This window comes from Calonectris borealis, chromosome Z (assembly GCF_964195595.1).
Source record: "Calonectris borealis chromosome Z, bCalBor7.hap1.2, whole genome shotgun sequence".
NCBI classification, from domain to species: Eukaryota; Metazoa; Chordata; class Aves; order Procellariiformes; family Procellariidae; genus Calonectris; species Calonectris borealis.
In genome coordinates this window covers 46,091,619-46,115,560 of record NC_134352.1, presented here as the reverse complement: position 1 = coordinate 46,115,560, position 23,942 = coordinate 46,091,619, and the positions used below count along the sequence as shown (strand labels likewise).

Sequence of the window (23,942 nt, the reverse complement as noted above, 5' to 3'; positions counted from 1 at the left end):
GGTCACTCGATAGAGAGGGCTTACAATCAGGCTGTAATTTGGAATATGCATTCTCCAAAAGCCCACAACGCCTAAGAAAGCTTGTGTTTCCCTTTTGCTAGTTGGCGGAGGCATGGCTGTTATTTTGTTGATCATGTCCGTTGGGATCTGATGACGTCCATCTTGCATTTTATTCCTAAAAACTGGATCGCCTGTGCAGGTCCCTTAACTTTACTTTGTTTTATGGCAAAACCGGCCTCCAGAAGGATTTGGATTATTTTCTTCCCTTTCTCAAAAACCTCTTCTGCAGTGCTGCCCCACACGATGATGTCATCAATGTACTGCAGGTGTTCCAGAGCCTCACCCTGTTCCAGTGCGGTGTGGATCAGTCCATGGCAGATGGCAGGGCTGTGTTTCCACAGAAGTCGGTTCCAGGTGTACTGGACGCCCCTCCAAGTGAAAGCAAACTGTGGCCTGCACTCTGCCACCAAGGGATGGAGAAGAAGGCATTAGCAATGTCAATTGTGGCGTACCACTTGGCTGCCTTTGACTCCAGCTCGTATTGAAATTCTAGCATGTCCGGCACGGCAGTGCTCAATGGCAGCGTGACTTCGTTCAGGCCACGATAGTCCACTGTTAGTCTCCACTCTCCATTGGACTTTCGCACTGGCCATATGGAACTGTTAAAGGGTGAGCGAGTCTTGCTGATCACTCCTTGGCTCTCCAGTCGACGAATCAGCTCATGGACGGGAATCAGGGACTCTCGGTTGCTACGATATTGTCACCAGTGCACCGTTGTGGTAGCGATTGGTACCTGCTGTTCTTCAACCCTCAGCAACCCCACAACAGAAGGGTCCTCCGAGAGACCAGGCAAGGTGGACAGCTCTTTAATTTCCTCCATCTCCAGGGCAGCTATACCAAAAGCCCACCAGTACCCTTTTGGGTCCTTGAAATACCCTCTCCTGAGGTGTCTACGCCAAGGATGCACGGAGCCTCTGGGCCAGTCACAATGGGGTGCTTCTGCCACTCATTCCCGGTCAGGCTCACTTCGGTCTCCAATACAGTTAGCTCTTGGGATTCCCCTGTCACTCCAGAAATACAGATGGGTTCTGCCCCTTCATAGCTTGATGGCATCAGGGTACACTGTGCACCGGTGTCTACGAGAGCCTTATACTCCTGTGGGTCTGATGTGCCAGGCCATCGAATCCAGACAGTCCAGTAAACCCGGTTGTCCCTTTCCTCCACCTGGCTGGAGGCAGGGCCTCTCTAGTCCTGGTCATAGTATTCTCTACCCACTTCTTGTAAGTACAAATCAGAAGTCCCTTTGTTAAGGTCGGAAGTGGAATCAGTCCTTCTGCTCTGTCTGGGGAGCTGCTCACTGGAGACTGGAGCAGTAGTCTTCCTGGAAGAACCCCCTTTTGTGGTTGTTTTTCCTTGCAACTCCTGTACCCATGCCTGTAGGTTTTCCATCCCACTCCCTCATGTCCTTTCCGTGGTCACGCAGGTAGAACCACAGGGTGCCCCGGGGTGTGTACCCACGATGTCTCCTCTCTTGAGCAGAGGGACGCTTGCTCCTAATGGCTGAGACACTGGCCCATGCAGGTGGAGAATAGGACATGTCCTCTTTGAGTTGCTGGACCTCCTGGGACAGTTTCTCCACAGCAGAGACACAGGCCCATAAGGAGGAAGAGAGACTTTCTTCATATTGCCGCAGTTGGCCAGCCAATTCATCCACCGTTTGTTCCTCTTTGTCTTTCCAGATCATTACTGCCAATGAGTTTGCATGTGACGCTGGTGCACTCCGTACAAACTTCTGCCACATGGGTCGGGTACATTTGACCTCATCTGGGTCTTTGGATAACTGCTCGTTGTTCAGGTCATCATAAATCACTTCCAGCACGGCTAATTCCCTCAGGTACTGGACACCTCTCTCCATGGTGGTCCACTTGCCTGGGTGGCATATAACATCTTCCTTGAAGGGATACCTTTCCTTCACACCTGACAGGAGTCGCCTCCAGAGGCTGAGGACTTGTGCCCCTTCTCCAATCGCTTTGTCAATGCCTCCTTCCCTAGAAAGGGATCCCAGCTGCTTGGCTTCCCTACCCTCTAATTCCAGGCTACTGGCTCCGTTATCCCAGCATCGGAGCAGCCAGGTGACAACGTGCTCGCCTGGACAACGGCTGAAGTCTTTTCGCATATCTCGCAGCTCACCCAGAGATAGGGATCCGGTGGTTACCATCTCATTTACGGGTTCTGCCTCCTCCTTCTCCTGTTCTCCTGATGGCCCTGGTTCATCTTCATCCCTTACTAGACGAGCTGATTTTCTTGTGCATTTTCTTTTTTGTATAGGGGCAACTGATACCGGCATCGGTTGGTTCTCTGTTGCAGAGGGGGCGGAGTAGCTGCCGTGCCTGCCCTCGGGTGTGAGGGAGCCTCTGTGCTTGCCATGGGGGGTGGGGTAGCCACAGGGCCTGTTGCTTTGTCATCAGCTGCAGAGACGTTTTCTTCCCCTTGGGGGTTCTGAGTGGCGTTAAACAGGGCTCGGTAGGCGTGGGTCAGGCTCCAGCACATTGCAGTGATTTGTGTCTCCCTAGAGTGGCCAGGATGACAGCATACTTCTTCCAAATATTCTACTAATTTTTCAGGATTCTGCACTTGCTCAGGGGTGAAGTTCCAAAACACTGGGGGTGCCCATCGCCCTAGGCATTTGCCCATGCTATCCCACTCGCCCTGCCACTCATAACCATCCAGCCTTGGGGCAGATCTCTGGATGACATTCTTAAATTGCTTATTAACCTTGGACAAAACCACAACAATATTCCCAAGGGGTACCAATAGATGTATCTTAACTACCCAGGGATGTTCAAGGTACTGGCAAGTTATTTTAACAAAGGAGATGACATCATAGAGGAAGGTAGCAAAGGTGCCATTCTCTATTTCCTCCATAAAAAACCTCTCAGAGGAAGAGGTATAACTGCTAATTTTCTCCATGAGGTGGTACCCAAAATACAGTAACAGCTTCAGTACAAATCCCAAATACCAAATAACCCCCAATGCCAGCATTTTAGTAACAAATCTCCCAAGCAAAACATCACTAATCACTGCAGAGCACAGCAGACTACAAAACCCAACTCCAATCTTTAACAGGTACAATAAAAACAAGAGCATGGTGCAGATCAGATAATTTAATATCGAGAACAGATAAATCAATATTGTGACCAGCAACTGTTAACAGATGCAAATTCCTTAATATGCTCTAGTTAATCTGTTGTTATCTCAACCCTTCATGCCCCACATTGGGCATCAAAAAAGACTGTCGTGGTTTAACCCCAGTCAGCAAATAAACTCCATGCAGCCGCTCGCTTACCCCCGCCCGCCGGTGGCTGGGGGAGAGAATCCGGAGGGCACAAGTAGGAAAACTCACGAGTTGAGGTAAAAACAGTTTAATAATGGAAATAAAAGAAAGTAGAACAGTAATAGTAACAATGATAACAACAACAATAACAGAATATACAAAGCAAGCGATGTACAATGCAACTGTTCACCAATCGCCGACCATGTGTCAGGAACCAGGGGGAGGCCCCCCCCGCCCCACCCTTGTTTTTATACAGAGCATGACATCACATGGTACAGAATATCCCATTGGCCAGCTGGGTCAACCGCCCCAGCTATGCTCGCCCCCACCCCCACAGCTTTCCCTGCACCTGGCAGAGCATGGGAGGCCGAAAAAAAACTCCCCAGTGCAAGCACCACCCAGCAACAACCAACGCATCAATGGGCCATCAACGCTCCTCTCATACCAAACCCAAAACACAGCACCCCTGCCAGCTACTGGGAAGCAAGTTAACTCTGTCCCAGCCGGAACCAGGACAGTTTTAGATTGAGAACCCCCTAAATGACTCATTTTGGCAAGATATGTGTATATTTTAAATAACAGGTCAGTAGTACCTTGAAGAGGCTTACATTACCTACATCAGTGATACCACAAAGCTACAGCCCTGCATACAAATGCTCTCATATGGGCAAATAACAACCACACAAGCAGTGCCTCTGCTCTCCAGAGTAGGCTATACCTCATCATGGTAAAACATTTAGAATGACATTTCTGGATTTGGGGAATAGAGCAAAATGTTAAAAAATACTAAAGTATAACTAATTACCTAAATGACAATGGTTTCAAGGTAAAGAAGAAAAATAAAACCCGTCTTTATTTGTAAAATGCAATATAAGGTGCCAAGTAATCTCTGGCAAGAGTTGCACCAGAACGTCTGATTGCTGACACGCAGTTATGAAGTTTGGGTATCCTCAAACTATATCTGCACCAAAAGATGAAAGGAGGACAAAACAAAGGAGTAAAATACAGGCCCTCTCTCTGCAAGCTACATCTTGTGCTCTAGCATCTACACTTTCATTTAAACTGCCTTTCTGTGATTTTCTAGCATAAATATCAGAGGGAATCAGTTTGGAAGTCAACGTTCTTTTACTGGTTTTTTCCAGTCTTGGAAGGGAAACTTATGCATACTGACAACCAAGAGCAGATTAAAAAGCAGTTCTGAACTACACTGTGTCCAACTTTGTTATAATCTTTCCAAACTTCTTCTTCAGTGCTGGATAACTTCCATCATACAGATCTGTAATGTTCTTTACCTGAAAGAATAAAAATGAAAATCATTAATATTTTAAAGTCATCTGGATGACATGATGACATCCTGAGAAAACAGCTCCAGAGCCTGAAAGACATTCTGTCAGTTTCCTGAAAATCAATCACTATTAGTTTGAGTTTCCAGACTCACTGCATTCCATCTGCTATGAAGAAATGTTTAAATAGTAACCAATTAATGGTAGAAAACTGATCTGAATCAAACAGATTGACAGGCGTTTGTTAGAGGTGTACATTATTTCCTGCATTTAGGGAAGACTGTTGCTGAAGACTTTAATAATACGTATCTGTCACAAAATATTACTCCTTCTGCCACAGCTGAAAATGGTACAAAAATCAGCAAAACAAATTAATAAGTACTTCAGCATGCATTATCTCACTTATTATTTATAAATTTCTTTGCTTTTCAATAATCCCTCTTCCCAATTGATACATATAGAAAACTTTTACCTTAAAACACACAGATTAAATTTTAACCATATTTGTATCATATAACGTTATGCGTATTTTCAGGCCATATATCATTCTCATCCACATCAGGCCCCCTCCTTCAGCATGGCTTTAGGTCAGGGGCTAAAGGTCTGGATTGATCAGGGGAAATTCTAAATATTAAATCCTTCAAACATTGGATTGAAGGGGCTGTTTCAGTTCATCATGCTACAAATTATAATTTCAGAGGTCCGGTTCAGAGTTCTGTAAGACACATAGACATAAATGCTCATTATGCTATCAGAAATAATACATTGGAAGTTTTCTTTCATTTAGCATGGACTTCATATAACTTCCTTATATTCCATAATGATAAAGGGCTGAGAAAGAGGAGCTTGATATGTGATGATCCAAGTCTGCAAGAAAGCAGAAGAAAACTCATACACTTATCTTCTGGTTAAGTAATCCAAAATCCAGTGGAGTTTTTAAGGAAAATGCTGTGTTATTTACCTCTAGAACTATTTTTGTAATTTTATCACCTTTCCTGAAAAAGAGAATCTATATTTCTTCACAAAGAATGCTGGAGAAATGGGCTAACAGGAACCTCATGAAGTTCAATAAGAAGTGCACAGTCCTGCACCCGGGGAGGCACAACCCCATGCACCAGTACGTGCTGGGGGCTGCCCAGCTGGAAAGCAGCTTCACAGAAAAGGACCTGGGGGTCCTGGTGGACACCAAGTCGACCACGAGCCAGCAGTGTGCCCTTGTGGCAAAAAAAAAGCCAACAGCATCCTGGGCTGTACTAGGAGGAGAGTTGCCAGCAGGTGGAGGGAGGCGATCCTTCCCCTCTACTCAGCACAGGTGAGGCCACACCTGGAGTGCTGGGTCCTGTTCTGGGCTCCCCAGTGCAAGAGAGAGGGACATACTGGAGCAAGTCCAGCAAAGGGCCACAGAGATGATGATGGGACTGGAGCATCTCTCCTATGAGGAAAGGCTGAGAGAGCCTGTTCAGCCCGGAGAAGAGAAGGCTCAGGGGGGATCTCCTTAATGTGTGCAAATACCTGAAGGGAGGGTGCAAAGAGGACAGAGCCAGGCTCTTTCCAGTGGTGCCCAGTGACAGGACCAAAGGCAATGGGCGCAAACTGAAACACAGGAGGTTCCTCCTGAACATCAGGAAACACTTCTCCACTGTGAGGGTGACTGAGCACTGGCACAGTTGCCTAGGGAGGTTGTGGAGTCTCCATTCTTGGAGATATTCAAAAGCCATCTGGACACAATCCTGGCAACTGGCTGTAGGTGGTCCTGGTTGAGCAGGGGGTTGGACCAGATGACCTCCAGACATTCCTTCCAACCTCAACCAGTCCGTGATTCTGTGAATACCAGCGAGCAGCTAACTGTCAGGCCATGAGTTCAAAAATAAAAGTTTCTGTACTCAAGAAAGCACGGGGAGTTTATTTCAGCCGTAGTGCAATAGTGACTGTGCTACTTTCTGCAATGGCGTAAACTAAATTTTCCTGTAGCAGGTTCTAGAATGTGCAGCAGTACAATAACAGCCCCTAAAAGGCATGCTATAGCCCACCCCTTTGTCATTCATTGCACCCTTCTCACCATCTCACACGAGTGTGGCTGCTCTGAGCTCAGTTTCTGGGCTGCCCCTCCACAACTGTGCGTGGCTTTTTACCCATGATGCTTCTCCTTCCTGAAGACCCAATATTACACACCAAATTCAGTTGTTATTTCAAGTGAAGACCACCAGGGAGCAGTGGCAGACTCAGGCCTACTCAGTGTGGCATTCATCATTGTTAACTGAAAACTCACCTGCGGTTCAGACACAGGTGAGTTTTCCCTAGCAAACATACAGTTCCTAAACACATTGGGAAAGCAGTATTTCAAATACCATCTTCATCACTGCTTCATCCATTAGTAAATAAGCCTGCAATCTATCGCACAAAGCTATTTGGTGCAGAAAAATATGCAATAACTTATTTCAATATAGGAGAGGCTCAGGGCAATATGCAAAACATTGCGGATTTTTCTGTCTCTTTGTCTTTGTTTTAAGACTAGGATTCAAACATCACCCCGTATTGTAAATCAACAGGTAGTATTCTAGAGAACATTCTCATTAAGAGGAGTGTATTTCAGCCACGGCATTTTCTTAGCACAACCACCCAGAGGAAATCCATGCACGTACAACCAGGGCTCCAAGCCAAGGTAGGTCAAGTCTCTAAAGGCATCAGCAACAAGGTTTTATTGCACCCTCTAGTGTCTGAGGACAGGCTCCTGGATGTTTAAAAGTGACTATTTTGTAATCGTTGTCTTTACATCGAATCATTTTCCAGCAGCCACAGCCAAACTCAGGACATTACAATAAAATATGTGAAGTGCAAGTGCTTTTTGTCGTAAAAGCCTTTTCATTTTTCACTTTTTTCTTCAGACTGTATTAAAATAGCGTTTAGTACTTTCACTGCAAGATCGAAGCCTTGCAGAGTGACTGCTTCTGAAAACAAGCATTGAGGAGTTACTCCAAAACCCACAACCTCATAATACTGTTAAGCCCAAGTCCAAAAAGGTTTGAAAAATGAGGTTAGGGTCCAATAGAAACCTTTTTTTTACAATTGCAGTAAGAACTGCTGTTCCAGCAGAACATCGCCACGTGGTTTCTTCTTTTTCACATTTAGAAATGGCAGCATATTACTGGGATTTAACAAAGAAGGAATGCAGGAAATGCTACACATTAGAAATTTATGTGCTATCTCTGTTTGCCCCGGACTTGAGAAACTTTTAATCTCTCCCTTCTGCCATGATTATTAAATGCTCTTTCTATGAGTGGGATGATTCAATTTGAAATGGGGCTTTGTCAGCCCTACCTGAGAAGTGAAGTCAAAACGACTGTGCCACCATCTCAGTTAATGATGAAACAAAACAAAAGAGCTCCCCCATTACATTTTACCACCACTTGCGTGTTCAGGCATGTTTTCCTAGCACTCCGGAGCAGTAAGGTGTTTGATAAGAAGTTTTGCCATGAAGAAACCACTGTATTAATTTAATCAATTGATAGCAAATATTTTGGTTTAGTAAGCTTAAATAAGAATAGCATAACTCCATAATCTTGTGGTTCAAACCCTCATCTTCAGTAAAGAATGATAGTGCTGCTAGATCAGTGGAGAGTGGTTTTAAGCTCGTATTGTCCAGTATTTTAAACAATCATTTACAGCATTTTTTTAAAGTGTGAAACCTTTTCACATCAAGCTGCAGAGGCTGTGTTTTATGTTCATGTACACAGGTTCAGTGCAACATGGAATCTGACACTCTGGAAAGCTCTCGCACCTACTGTAGATTTACCAATACTCTTCATAGTTACTATATTACTATTCTATGTGACAGGTATAACATTTAAATAAACATAAGCAAACTCAAACACATTAAGTCATACTACTACAAAATAAGAGACGGGTCAGGCCCTATTCTCACATGGAGCTGAATTTAAGTTTACATTGTGAGTGTAAATGGAATGGGGTTTCTGAAGACAAGTTGGAGGAAGGGTTATAAAATCCCACACACAGCTGATGTAAAATTGTAATCTGTTCTCCTTGATTCTATTCTAAAGAGTGCTTTTCAGTTTTGCTTTTTTGTAGAAAACACTTCAGAAATTGTCCAAACCTGACATTTCTTGTGTTAATGTATTCCAGATATAAGAAAAAACTCCATCACATAATATACCTTTCTAGGCAACTGAATAAAAATTATAACTAGTTTATTTAAAGATGCCTAGCAAGAAATTTAAAATGTGTAGTTGATACAGAATCAAAACATGTTTTACTTTAGACTTAGTCTGCTGAAGCAGTTTGGTTTCGTTATTAAAAAGGTGTCTAATAGAACTGTACCAGCTTTTGACCCTTAATTCATTCAGCTTAGGAGATCCACACAGTAACTCAGAACAAAAAACCAGGAGATACTCTCTGGGAATTGTTGTCTGGAAACTGCAGCACGGCCAACTCCAGTTTCTTGGAGAAAGATTCCTACACAAATACCTTTGTTCAATTAATTGTTTAGCATAATTGCATTTTATTTTTCTCCGTACTACATCCTCTGCGTAGAGAGGTCTGCTTAGCCAGCATAGAGCGATGTAGACCTATTCCTCATTTTGCGTTAATGGCATTCTTACGTGCTAGCAGATCTGACCCAGAAAATGTACAGCCGTGTCTGCTATATTTGAAAAACCTTATTTGTTTTCTGTACACATCACATGATTATTCACAGAATGAATATACCTTTAGTCTTTTATATGAAGAGGAAAAGCTACTTAGTTTAATGGAATTGAATTCGCATTGAACCTTCTCAATGGAAAGTGCACATTTAAATGTTATTTTTGCTGAATAAACAAAACCTAAAGGCCATGAAGATGCATATTTCATTAATCAACGTTACAAGCAGGCCTCAAAGATGTGTGCACTTACATTTCTGAGCTATAGCTATAGCAAAGGAGAAGGCACAATTACTTACCCCCTCTGTATTTCCTTCATTTAAATAAGGCCAGCATAAATTCCTTGAATCCGAAGGACTCTCATTTGTATCCTAGTCTTTAGGATCAGCCTCTTGGTGCCGTGGCAAGGCAAGGCAAGGAGAAAGGAAAAAAAAAAAGTACAATTCACATTTTTGGAAAGCCAGAATGAGCCATTCTCCAGTTTCAGGACCAAGGTTTAAAACTAATCTTATTTTTAATACTATTGCCCTACTGTCTCTCTGCCACCACCTTGAGTTCCAGTTATGTTTGCAGTGGCACCTCATTGCACTTGAGAGATGACAAATAAGATTTATGCCCTCCTTCAGAGTAAACAAAACATCTACTGACAAACAGGATTTACTGCATTAAAGAATAAAAAAGTTCAAATCTGTTTCCTGTTCACTAAACTAAACAGCAACAAAACTAGCTGAAATGTATGCAGCTATAACATATTGCCAGAACTATCATAACTCCTCTTTACCTACTTAATGTGCACCTAGCAGAGTTCTTCCCTTGCTATGTCCTTTAAATATTCTCCAGATTAACAACTACCCTCTCCTATTCACCATCTCAAAGCTACTTTATCTTAATAAGAGGTATTTGGAATGTTGAGTCATCAACAGCACTACAAAAGCATAACTGAAAAAGACGCAAACTGAAACAGAGCTGCAGATATCAAATACGTGGACATATTCCAAGAATCCCTCCATTTGCTTCCTAGCTTTTAAAAGAAAGGCGAGGCTTCATCTGTTCATCGTAGTATGGGTCCACATGTATTTTGCAATCAACTTAATGAAAAATGTGATTTCACCACTTACAGTGCGGAGGAACAAACAAGTTCCCAATTCAAGTAAATGTTAATCTTTATATCATCTTCCTATTTCTAGCAATCTGTGTTAATATCTGCATAATGCAATATGGCATGTTAAGTTGCAAGCACCAGGACTGAGTATTGCAGGATCTGAAGTCTTCAAATGTGACAGCTGTCATTCTCAGCAGCCCTCTGCTTATAGGTGTTTTTACATTATGTAGCTTGATTGAACTAATTGAGGCTTGCATGCATCACCCTTAAATAAAATCGTTCACTTCTATCAAGCCAATATCTTTTGAAAAGCTTAGAGGGGTAACCTTAGCCCAGGAGAGGGGAGTGAGGGAGGCCTTAAAAAATCCTGGTATAAGCTTTATTTGTAGTCACTGAAAAGCGAGTTCCTGAACCACAAGTATTTAGTATATACACAAAACATAGTTTTCTTCCACCCTTGAGCATTTAATCTGAACAGCATTATCTGACTTCTGAGAGCTGTGGATTCAGAAATTGAGGCCTTGATATTAAAAAAAAGATCTTTTACTCGAAATAGGATAGATGGTACACACACATACCTCTCAATCTGTTTGGTAACTGCACTGGAGGTCAAATTCCATTTAAAAATTGGAATTATTTGGGGCCTTTTATTAAAACAGTTCAAGAAGCCAAATCAAATTAAATATTCTGCACTTAAAAGACCACATTTGGAGTCCTGTGTCCAGTTTTGCACTCTCCAGAACAAGACAGACATTGACGTGCTGGAGAGTCCAGGGGAGGTCACCAAGGTGGCCAAGGCCTGGAACACATGATGTGTGAGCAGAGGCTGTGTGTATCACTGTCATGCCAAAACCTACAAACAGAATGCAAAAAGCAGAGGGCTAAGTCCCAGAAGTCCTTAAGTTTATTATTCTGAGTTAGGAATGTTAAAAACTGCCAGAAAAAGAAGTCTTGTGTCAACTCTCCCTAGTAACAGCAGACAAAAATCCCCACTCACTTTTTTCATTGAGTCACCTGATTTCTACCTATTAAAAGCAGAGCATTTCTTTAGAAAGCAGTGCAGTAGTCCAGATCATCTGAGATACTTAACCTTGGGCAGTCACATCAGTCACTTGTATTAAAAACACACATGCCCTAAAATACTCAGTTTAAATGCGGTCTTCTCTGAACTTACGTAACTCTACTGCTGACTGGTATGTCACAATGAGTCAGTTACTTTTAGTGTAATGACATTCGTAATTCAGAAACTCCTGAAAACTAGCATCAAAAAAACCAGTGAGAGTCAACAACTTATTCTTCACATTTTATCTAATTCACATATCTCTTCTGCATACAGGACAACGTGAACTTCTCTTATACAACATTCTTACGAAAATAAAAGCACAGCTATTTGTATTTTCAAAAAGTGTATTTAACAAAGGTAGGAGTGAGGAACTCAGCTGCATGTGCATGAGGAGCCGCATCTTTAATTCTGTGCATTTTATTGCAAGTGATCTAGCAAATGTCAATAACATTAATTAGATTTCACTCCTTCCTCCCCTAGAAAGGTAAACAGGTAAAATTATCAAACTGCTCATTAATGATCCATTCCTAGTTATACTTTCACTTTTTCTCTTTTTAAACAGTTTTGACAAAAAAAACCCAAAACACCGCAAGAGCTTTTCACAGTGGGAAGGATGTGAGACAACTTTCCTAATCCCTTGGGCAAAGAGGGATTGTTTGTTTGCCCATCAAAATTTATACACATAGGTACACACACCGGTTTAGCAAAGGGGGAGAAAAAGCCAGGAACGGAAGATGATGCAAAATTGCACATTTCAGAAAATCTGTGCAGCTGAAGACTGTCAGAATCCAGTAACTGACACAGCATAAGCTCAGTGGTTTAGCCTTAGTTGTTCCTCCCATCCAATACTGAACTACTAAACCTCCTGGGAAAGAGAAATGAGAGACTACACCTCATCCAGGTAGAGATGACAAAGAATTTATATGGGTTCAAGGGAAGACTCGAGGGTTTTTTAACGAGGTCTTCTGAGGGTTACTAACAAAACAAAGTATAGTCTTTTGACTTCACTGGAGCTGAGGAACAGTCAGAAGCTAAGAGAGTACTCCAACGGGGGAAGAAGACAGAAGAGAGTACCACATGCACACGCTCCTTTTAGTCCTCCCTGGGTATCCATCTGTGGCCTCTGATCAGTGACAGACTCTTCGAGCCAGACAGTTTGGTCGGAAGCGGTAGAGTTACTCCTACGTCTTGATTTTTAGCTATGTAGGCAAAAACCTGATTGTCTCATCTTTGAGGCGACTTAAGTAACTCAGCTTTGTGCTTACTACCTATAGCAACAACTCCAGCTCCATGGAAGAGGTAGAACTTCTTCAAAGAAGTGCTGATCTCATCTTGGCTATAGTTTAACTGCTGGAGGAGAGTACTGGTTCATGAACACTATTGATAAGATAAAAATAGCACCACAGCTCCCCAGCACGCGCTCCAGAAACATTAATCACCTGCAGAATCCCAGCTTAATCAGCAGCATGACCTTGGTCAACACAGCAATGCAACCACCTTGGCATGTTTCAGGGACAGGGCTGTAGCATGTGTTCTTTCTTTTTTCAGCACAACAGGGAATAAAAAAAGAGAAGAGAAACTGACAGGTATATTCCAAGTGTCCTAATTTATAAAAACTCTCTTTAATCACAATCTGGATCTTTAAAGCATGAGTTTGCATTAAGTTTTCTGTTACTGCTCAGCCTTTCCGCATCTCCGTTCTTTGTATTTGGAATGCAATGACCAAGAATATTCTCGCAGAATTTTCATTTTACTAAAGCCAGAAAACATAGGCTTATCATTGCTTTCAACATCCGCAGACCTTGGGCATGAGCAAGGGCTTCTGGAAAATTGTTCTGGTCTCTGTCAACATTAATTGAGCAGAAATCATCTACAAGAAACACAGAGATTGCCTTCTTGTTAGCAGCAGGGCTCCCTAGGTAACTCTAAGAGCATTCAGGCATTAAAATAAGGATAGGAATAGAAAAACATTGGAAGAAAATAAAGCAGGACATTATGTTCAGAAAGGCAAGAAAGTTCTCACTTGTAATGTCTAATATTTCAGAAATGTTTTAACAAGCAAGGTTCCTGGTCATGTAGTGAAACCGTAACATTATAAGTTAATAAAAGAAGTTGTCTACATACTCTTTGGCCAAATTGTCATTAAAAAGCAGTAACAACTGAATTTTACATGTAGTCAGAGCACAGATATTTATCCTTGCCAGGAAAACTGCCTATGACATGAAATACTGTTGTTCAAACAAGGATACAAGGCCAAATGCAATGCCAGACAATACTAAGAAACAGGAAGATGAAAGCTATGCTGTATATTTAATGCTGCTTCTCCATAACGTTTGAGGATAATATACTAGGCCACTGTCCCGTGAATGCATGATTTTTGTATACATGAAAACTGACAGAAGTGTCCTTAGTTAGCCAGAGTTTTTTACTTATATTTGCATCCGGCAACATTTCAACTGTGTATTAAAGAAAGTAATCACACCTATCTGTGACTTCTTGAAAGTTTGGACTCAGAGTACAGCACCATTTTAAACACTATGTAAAAGAAGTACAAACGCATTTTGAAGCAAGATGCTTTCTATCTGGAAAAAAAACACCTCAACAAAAACCAAGTAACATTATTTTTAGAATTACAGCTCTTTATTTAACTTGACAACCAGGCTTGATTTCTTATCTTTGAGTGACGAACTAATAAGGTTGTTATACTTTGCACAAAAAATTTTATGTGCTAGTAATTCTCCATTCTAAAAGCTAAACAAGAACTTGAAAATTACTTTATATATGGTGTGAATGAACTGGAAACAAGTCAGTTTTCTTAAGATTTTACTCATTGCCTGAGGAACTACAGGTTGAAAAGTTTCAAAATATGCAGAGCTACCAAGAGAATGTACATTTTACATATGTAGCTCCTCACATTCACTTACCTTATTTCACATGCATGCAAAACAAACCATAAGATTTATACTGGAAATGGCAGTTCGTTTTTGCACACATTTACAGAAGCTTTGCCAGCAAATTTCAGACCTTTTCATTTTATTGGAGCCTACCATTTTAAGCACAGCTACTCTCCTAGTGAAGAGAGGATGACACCTTACATTCTTGTAGCCCACACTTAACCTTGGATTTTCATTTTGAACTGTGTTTCATGAGAATACTTGAGATGAGATAGTTCTACTCTAACTAAGAAGCATTGTTTACCTCCATGGACATGTAATTTCAGTGGATGCTAAGTATGATTCCTATTGTCTAGAAAGTTTTAAATACAGAATTCCCTCAAGACAAGAACTGTAAGAAATCACAAGTACCAGTATGAGCCAAGAAAAGATTTAAGAGGTAAGATTTAAGGGTTAGATTAAGCAGGGCAAAATGCGTGAATTTGGGAGATGGAAGAAAAAGGCGTTTTCTTTGAAGTACAAGAGGGAGCCTCCTTATCTATCCAGTTCTCTGAATGCTTACTTCCTCCCATCTGTTTACCATTAAGCAGCATTGAGACTGGAAAAAACACCCTAGGGTGAGGAAGAAAGTGTGAAGTGTGTAGGTGGACTCCAGTACCAGTTCGGACTACGAGAACACATTCAGTAGCAGTGGGATAGGCTAGCATTAGCCTTTGTGGGTAAGGCAACAGTTCAGACTAAAAATAGTTAACACACAAATTCGGGAGAAGACGACCAGTTAAACTAATTGTTGCTGTTACCATCATTCACAGGGCTATGACAATTTATGGTTCAACCAAGAAATGCAAGACGCAATCATCACAAGAAGACAAGGAATGGTAAAAAGCTGATGAAATAAACTGACAGTTGCAAATACCATGAATCACCAGGGTATTTCAAACGCTGCTGCCAGTTTGCCTCACATCTTGAGATCAGTGGCAGCAATTACAGATTAAGACTATAACTACTGTTTGGGTTTATATGATGGGGGATAGTCACATTGGCCCAGAGAAAGGTCAGTTCTAATCTGAATTATGTGCTGTGCTACGAGAAGCCTGTGAACTAGCTTTTTTCAACTCCAGCTGTAACATAAGTGAGGGATAACTGCAAAGGAATTCAGAAGGCGTTGCTGTGTAGCGAGTACCTCTGTAAGCACAGTGCATAAAGCTAAACTTAAATATGGTGTGGCAGGTTGTTGCAAAAATAGAGCTAAGGAGAAGGCCCATATATGGATTTAGATCTGGGAGTCAGTTCAAAGCAAAGAGCTAAAGAAAAATAGGGTCAAGAAAATCTGGCAGAGTAACAGGGAGACTAGCACAGATATTAGGGAAAAAAAAAACCAAACAACTCCCAAACAAAAAAAAAATCACTGGTCTAAAGCTGCAAACACCTGGATTTCACCTTATCCTATACAGACAGCAAGTTCTTGTGCAAGACCAGTGACATTCAACTAATTCGACTTAAGTCCCCAGATCCGCCAAGTCCCTGTTATAAAGCACAGCGAGGGACTCTCCCTGCGGGACCCAAGGAGGCTCCTGCCTGGACTACACTTCTAAGCATGCCACACATCACCCACTGCAGTGGTAATTGGCATTAAAAGTAGCAAAAACTTACTCTCCCCTTAAAACTGCTGGGCTAAAGCTATAAATACACTCCATTATAAGATCTCTAGAGCAGAATGCTACCATTTATTATTGAATGCTCACTTTTCACGATGGAATGCTGCTTTAAAAACACATGGACGTGTTTTAACTATGTTAATATAGTTTGCCCCGCTCACACCTGCCAAGAGGACAGTTTTAAGCTGTCGTGTGGTTTCAGTACATCCATCAGCCTTTACGGATGGCTGAATTCAGCCGCCCAATTACGCTTCTTTGCAATTACAGTCAAATGGATGCTGATATTCTTTAGCTCTTGAGCTTTTAGTAAAAAATCAGTTAACATTTACAAAGAAAATAACGGATTACATAGCAATACCATTTCAAACTTTTGTTTACTTTTTTTTCCCAAAATTGTTTATGTTTTTGCTCTGTTAAAATGAAGCTTGAACTGAATATAACTAGCTGAAGAATGTGCAATCTTTGTGATGATACTAACTTCTGCCATTCTCAATACAGCAAAACACAGATGCAGTCATGCAGCCTCTGTACAAGCAATTACAGGATTCCTTGTATTATTTTATTTTTCTAGCTTTATAATTAAATATGGTGCTATTATGTTAATATGCAACATTAGCATAATATATGCCAATATGGGAAAGGCTAACCCATCCTTTGTATTCACTTTGTTTAATATAAAAGACAGAAACAGTATCTTAGGAAATTTTTTACACTAGACCAAGAGATAAGGTTAAGCCTTTACTAAATGAAAATTTACTTTGTTTTTCTACTACCTAACAAGGCTTTAAATTTACTTTTATGATTTCTAAATGTATGTAAATTCATGCAGATTTTCTGAAACAGCCTAAAACCTCACAGACTTACTTTCAGAGCTACTGTGGATTGCACTTAATTCAGCAACACACATACACGCTTCCAAGCTGAGCACTGCAGTTATCACACCACCACACCAATCTATCATATCCACTTCTATTTGTAACAAATAGCAAACCTTTCGCATATAATAGCGTTTGTTCCAAAGTTTATAATAATAGTAGTTACATTAATGAATTACATTGCAGAAACCTTAAACAAAAAAGAAAATGAAGACCACTTGAAATGGAAAACATAATCTTAAAATAGTAAGATAAATGGACCTCAGCAAAAATCTTTTAATTAGTTTTTTTTTAAATACATATACAAGATTATACTTGATTTAATAACACATAAGAGATAACTTATCACACAAAGAACAGACATATCACTTTAATATAAAATAGTTTCAAACTTTCAAAAACATAGTCCTCAAAATTGAATGGTAACACAGCCTGTGTACATACATACATTATACACAAATATAGAATTAAGAATAGATTAGCAGGCTTATTAAAACATCTGGTTTTCCAATTTGTAGTGTTTCCATTAATACAGATTATCACCTCCTCCTCTCCCTACATCAAAAGTAAGTGTTAAACAACTATATCCTCCTACAGAACCAAGCACTATTGTTAGTAATTATGGTAAGCAGAAATCTGGAGATGTTAGATGGCGGAGTGGATGAAGTAGCACAAATTATTTTGTATTCCTGAAGCATTCTGCTCCACTGTGACCTCATTCTGTGTCTCCAAACAGCGCTGAAATATTTCCCCCATTATGGCATCAATGTAAACCATAGTGCATTTCTTCTTTCTTAGGTACCAATGTTCATCTTCCAGATTCCCTATGGTATATTCTACAATATCTATTATAAAGTTGAAGTGGGAGAAAAATACTTTACGCATAAGAAAATCCATTCAATTACATACTAGTTCACTGTAAACAGTTAATTTTTTTTACTTTGCTTTTGCAGTCTTTATCTAGCAGTCCATTACACACACATTGACATCAGTAAGGAATTTGTTCCTTATCCCTTCAGTTTTCAGATGAAGGATACAAGGCTTTTTAATTTAAATCAGACAAGAATCAGGCCCACCATCACTGATTCACTTACTTGTTCATACTGCAAGACTGCTGTGAAGAAGCTTTACTTAAAATATGTAAATATACACCAAAAGGAAATTGAGTGGTCACAGAATCCCATTCTCTACCATCCTTATCTTAAATGAAAATTAATGGTATTATATATAAAATCAATGCTCTTACATATAAGGAAATGCTCTTGATACTGACCTCTGTCCTTCCCTAGAAAACGAGAAAGCATTCTCAAAACTAGCCTAAGGTGGCACTTAGCAATAAGCACAAGCATTTCAAGATACTCTAAACACAACACAAAATATGCTCATTTGCAAAAATAATCACCCCACCCTCATACTACAATAGGAAGGAAAACAAAATAGTCACATTTATTACTTCTCTGTATCAGTCCTTAATGATTGTAAGTAAAATCATACTGAAACTAGAGGTAGGCTATACAGCTATTTACATAGGGAAAGAGTTCCAACATGGGTTTGCTGATACGGAAAATGTAAAGAAATCTCAGCTTTGTCTTAGCTAACATTGGACTGACAGTATGCACCTAGCATTAAAAACAGTTCTTTTCCCTTCAGAGAAATCACGATAAATAAATTACATTTAAAAAGAGAAAAAACAAAGTGACAGACTTACAATAATTGATGCTGTTGATTGTGCATGGTTTGCCGATTCAAGTGCATATTGTAATCAAATGCTGCTAAAAACTGTCTCGCTCTACAGACAGGGTAGGTGTACTCAAACCGCTTGGTAGCATACATATACAAATGCTGCTGGAACTGCTCCAGATCAAATGCAGATCTTAATGAAAATAGATATATAGTTTAAGAAAAATTTTGACATTACTTAACGTTATCAGGAACACTTTCACCATAATAAATATGTATTAATAAAACACAAATAGAAGTTTTTATCAATTTAACATTTTTTCCTTAAGGTTACTCTACAATTAAAATCAAAGTAGCTTCAACTGTTATATAACTTCATACTATGCAACAAAAGAGAATGAATAATTCAGCATGTGTGAGAGAATTTTTTCTTGGCATATCCATTGCATTTACTTCTGGTAAGAAGGGAAGAGAATTAATGTGGAGAAACACAGACAAACTAATCTCCACGAATGAAGTCCATTATACCTAAACTGTAGAAAGTATGGAATGTTTCTCAGACACTTTTTATCCAAATTTTTTCAGCACATTTCAGTGTGAGATTTCCTTCCATTCCTTTTCTCTTTCTTCCATTTGAGGATCATGTTTGCCCTGTCCCTCAATGATGCTGTTTCCACTAGCCCACTGATGTTCATTGACCACATGATGAACTAAGTCACAACCACATTCCCTACAACATTAAGAAACCATTATAATAAAACATAATTTATTGCTGTAAAAACATTATATTAGAATATTAAAATTTGATGCAATAATAACTTAAAATGAATTTTTCATATAAATTAGCTTCCTTGCAGTAAAACCAGAAGTAACTGACAATGAGCACCACTGTAACAGTGTCACGGGAGAATTACTGAGAGGAGTCGTCGTCGTGGGGTTAACCAAAGGTTTTAAAAAGCAATGATTAAACGGCAGTCAAACAATCTGCTACTTACCACGTGTCAAATAATTAGCTTATACACAATGTACTTTTAGATCTTTTAGACCATCTCTCCTTGCAGACATCAGAACCCCCAAGGGGTAACCTGAGAGGCACCCCTGCTGCCTGTGCGGGGAGATGGCTGTGCGGCCCGCTGCCGTGCAGGAGAGCTCAATGGGCTCCAGTGGCTGCAGGTATTTGTAGCGTACAGTGATCGGCTTGTCGTCCAACTCCCCTTTGGCGTATGCGCAAGCGTGCAACCGTAGCCATTTTTAGTTCCATCTAGTTCCAGCTCAGACGGGTACTGTGGTTTTGGCTCAGAGCGTTAGTTCCTGATCAGATGTGACTTAGCACAAGTTCGAAAGGTTTGCACAACAGGGTTGATTTCAGTCAGGCCTATCTGTCAGCGATGCCTGAACCAAAGTACTGTTAACTCAGCCAGTGGGTGCACCCGTGGCAAATAGATGGTGCCAATCTTTCTGTTTGCTGAAAAGCAAATGTATGCAGAACTACTGAGTATAAAACTATACATGCATACACGATATTTTTTGATGTTAAAGAAATATCACTGAAAAATCTGAAGACTGATGCTTTCTGTTTTATGAAAAAATGTCCTGCGTCTTCTTGCACTTGTACCATAGCTGTCAAATTCCCAAATGATCCTTGTAAGAAATAGGAAAGCAAGGACACTGGTGATGCAATTCTGTTGGCCGTGCATCGTGGCCTATTTCGAAAAATCTTAGGCCGTGGGAAATAGCTAAGGTTGATGTGCCCATTTTTCCGTGCCCTTGTTTCCACCCTCCCAAAGTGGAGGACAACTAGTACCAACTGTGAGGGGTTTTCACGCAAAATATAATACTTAAATCAATAGCATTAAAGTAAATTGGACTTGTCCATAAAGCTGTAACAAATTACAGTAGTTGAGGGACACGGAACAAAGAAAGGTCATCACGCATATTTTGCAAAGGTGGCCATGAAGACATTAACAATTATATTTCACACCTGCTGAATTGGATCTAAATGGAAAGTTTCTAACCTTTTATAGTTATTTATCAAGGCAAGCTTAACGTAATAGAAGTTTGTTACATCACTTTAGATAACTACAAGGATATATTATTCTGTACTCCTCACAGAAGAACTACCTCAATCAAATGGTTTCCAAGATTTTTGACACCTCCCCAGATGTCATAGGAATGGATTAACCAGGGAAATTTCTTTTCTGTGGATAACAGATATATAATTCTTAGATTATTTAATTATGGTGTATTTTCTACAGTTTATTCTTATGCTCTATGTGAAATTTAACAAAAGAATATTTTCTGAAATAATTTATTATAATTACTCCACAATTGCAGCAAGTAAGTATGCTTTGCTGACAAATAATCATTCCCAAAAGCTACTGTACACTATCATGTGTAATATTAATACCGGTGCCTGCCTTATAAGCTTTGACAACATGTATAAGTACCTAAGGAATACAATTTAAATACGTGTTATTATGCTATTTAAATAAGAATAGCAAATTAATATTCAATCCTCTTCAAAAGGCATGCATGAAGTCATACACAGTGTATTGTCAGTTAATTGCACTACTCTATATAATTACTTTTGCAACTTCTAAGTACATTAGTAGTTCTGTAACAATTTTCAGTACTTTCAGAGCAGAACTTTGCATTGTTATGACTGATTCAAAAATTAGACTTTAATCCATTGAGTAATTTTGGCATGATGAATGACATTTTAAAGGTGTTCCTTTTAGGTCTAATTCACCAAAACCTCTTTACAGAATTCAAACTTTGTATATAGCTGGAAATATTTCATTCACTGTGTTACCTGACTGAAGGTAAATTTGCTGCTTTTAACAAATCTGAAACAAACATGTACACTGAACAAATTGCACAGGACAAATTGAGAAGGCAGTGAGCCTGAAAAGGTATGCTGTCAACTATATAAAGGTGGCTTATTCTTTTTGAGCAAGGCAAATGGGCATAAATTAAAAATTCTGGGTTATGCTGACCATAATAATCAAAGCTATTTTGAAAAAAAAATTTGGATTTTTCAGCTAAAAATATCTCCCAGTGCTCATAAGGAGTTGTAATACCCTTCCTCATGTTTGCATTTTTGCTTATTTGACATACAGAATGCATCAGCTTACTTCAATAATTTCACACACCATACATCATAAAACAATGTCTGTACAGTCTATAAGGTGAATGAAAACCTGGGACAGCACAACCATATAACCCAGTCACCTGAAACCAGCATTATTTAGCCTAAATTTTTCCTCTTAATATATGGGCTATTAAGAAGGCCCCATAAAATCTCCCATATCTAATTAGTTTTCTAATTTGGAGTTTAAGACATTGAACTGCGAATAAATCTGTGGAGGTCCAGATCTGTGCAAGACTACAGTCTTTTAATATAACAATCACATTTCAAGGTACATGTGACTTTACAGGCTCTTGACTTCTCCCTATTTATACAAAAAAATTTACTCAGTTCAAGCCCAAACCAGAATTAAAGTATCATTCATTTTCTCAACAAATGCAACAAAGCAGACTAACGCTTCAGTACTTTGAAGATGGTATTTTAGACCTACTTCATGCTATTGCATCCTCCTTTTTCTAGGCATTCCCTGGAGTAAAAAGAACTACTGAAAGGACAGAAATAAACCTATGCGAATTCAACATTTACATAGTTATTGTACTAAATTACTTTCTCAGAATCCTAAAAAAGTTTTGGCAAGTATGCTGCACTGGAGCCAATTGGAGCTGCTTACACAACACGTGCTGCCTATCTTTCGCTTGCAAAAGCATTCAGGTCAGAATTCTGCAATTACAGAATTCTGCCATCTGACAGCACCAAGAGATCCTCACTTAGGCTATCTACATAAATTAGTCTTATAATAAAGTAGGCACTTTACAGTCCAGAAGGTAATATTCTAATGGTGAAAAAAAGAAAGTCACAGGAATTGGAAATGCAGGAAATCCTGGATTCTAGTTCCAGGGTACATGTTTTACATAACCTCCGATCAGAGGAATGTGAGTCTAAACTTGCATTTATAGTAAGTGAAAGCAAAAATAAAGCATGCATGTAGAAAAATACAGCAGCAAGGTTAAAGAGACATTCATAAACACCTAAAAATACTATTTCAGGGAATACATGGAAAACAACTGAAAAAGGCAAGAAGTTACCTTTCAGCATTCACTGCTGAAGAGATTTCCAACACATCCTCTTCAGCTTTTAACACTCAGCTTCCATCGGTGTCTTGTTTCACTTGGGATTCCGTGCAGACGCCACCTCTCTGTTTATATTTGTCGTACCTAAACAAGTATGACAAAATTCAACTGCTAAGAAGGCAAGAGCCAAAATGAAACACATCTCTGCTTTAATGTTAGTTTACTTACAAATTCAGCAAAAAATTGGCAGCTGCAGCACACGAGAACACAGTATTTCTCTAAGGGACATCCACCTTTCTATTTGCTCTTTTATACATGTACTTGACCGAGCCCTTCTTCTCTCCAGACTCTCTCCCCTCCTTTTTTTTTTCTGAGCAATACACGGGGGGGAGTCTGCCAGGCCTTCTTGGTGGTGGTAAAGGTAACGATGAAGCAGGTGATGATGACGACATTGCAAGGTTTCAAATGAGAGACAACTAAATTATGCATAGTTAATGCTTTGTAAAACAACTTGTTTTGGAATAATACATTAATTTCTAAATGACAACCAAATACAGCAGTTATGGTTCAGAATTATAGTGGGCTCTTCACATTCAGCCTGCAGATAAGCGCACCTATCTCCCTTCGAGGTCAGGGGAAGCCATGCACATGCACTTAGCTTTTAAAGCTACGTGGCTTAACACCTAGCACGAATATTAAAATAATGAAGGTACAAACTGCTAGTTTCATTTACAAATTAACTATTGCTGCTGCTTTTGCTTGTTTACCTGTCAAAGCAGGGAACGCCAGACGGAAAGTAAGTGCCATTTGAGCATGACAGGGACACCACAAGGCCGGGGGCGCCTGCCCTCCCTCAGGCTGAACTGCGCTCCTGGAGCCACCTCCGACGCCCCCAGCCCTGTCCCGGCCTCGCCGAGCTGCGCCACGAGCCGACTGTCCCAAACTCCGACAGGCGAGACCCCCGAAGGAGGGCTCGGCCCCAGCCGACGAGAAGGAGGTGTGCGGCTACCGCCCACCGGCTCCCGCCGCGTCCGCCGGCAGGAGACGCCGGCCGACGCCCCCCCGCCCGCCTCGCTTCAGAACGAGCTTGCCCCCCCGGGAGGAAAGCCCCTCCACTCGAGCAAACGGCCGGAGCCATTTTACAACCGCCGCCCCCTGCTGCCGGGGCCCGGCCGGGCCCCTTTCTGAGGGAGCCCACGGGGCCGCCGCCGCTCCGCGGCCCGCGGGAGGGGGCTGGGGC

General features: G+C 40.5%; 1 long non-coding RNA gene across 9 annotated transcripts; it reads right to left on the bottom strand.

Moving 5' to 3' along the window:
• Nucleotides 1-3,406: 3,406 nt before the first annotated feature.
• LOC142075633 (uncharacterized) lies at nucleotides 3,407-23,942 on the bottom strand. Of its 9 annotated transcripts, none has more exons than XR_012670955.1 (5): nucleotides 23,470-23,935; nucleotides 22,718-22,846; nucleotides 18,573-18,737; nucleotides 9,572-9,663; nucleotides 3,407-4,626 (listed from the first exon to the last, which is right to left on the bottom strand). It is a non-coding gene; the product is annotated as an uncharacterized LOC142075633 (long non-coding RNA). The 9 variants fall into 9 exon arrangements; XR_012670953.1 differs by lacking the exon at nucleotides 9,572-9,663 and adding an exon at nucleotides 20,666-20,742 and having other exon boundaries at nucleotides 23,470-23,934; XR_012670951.1 differs by lacking the exon at nucleotides 9,572-9,663 and having other exon boundaries at nucleotides 18,573-20,009; nucleotides 23,470-23,942.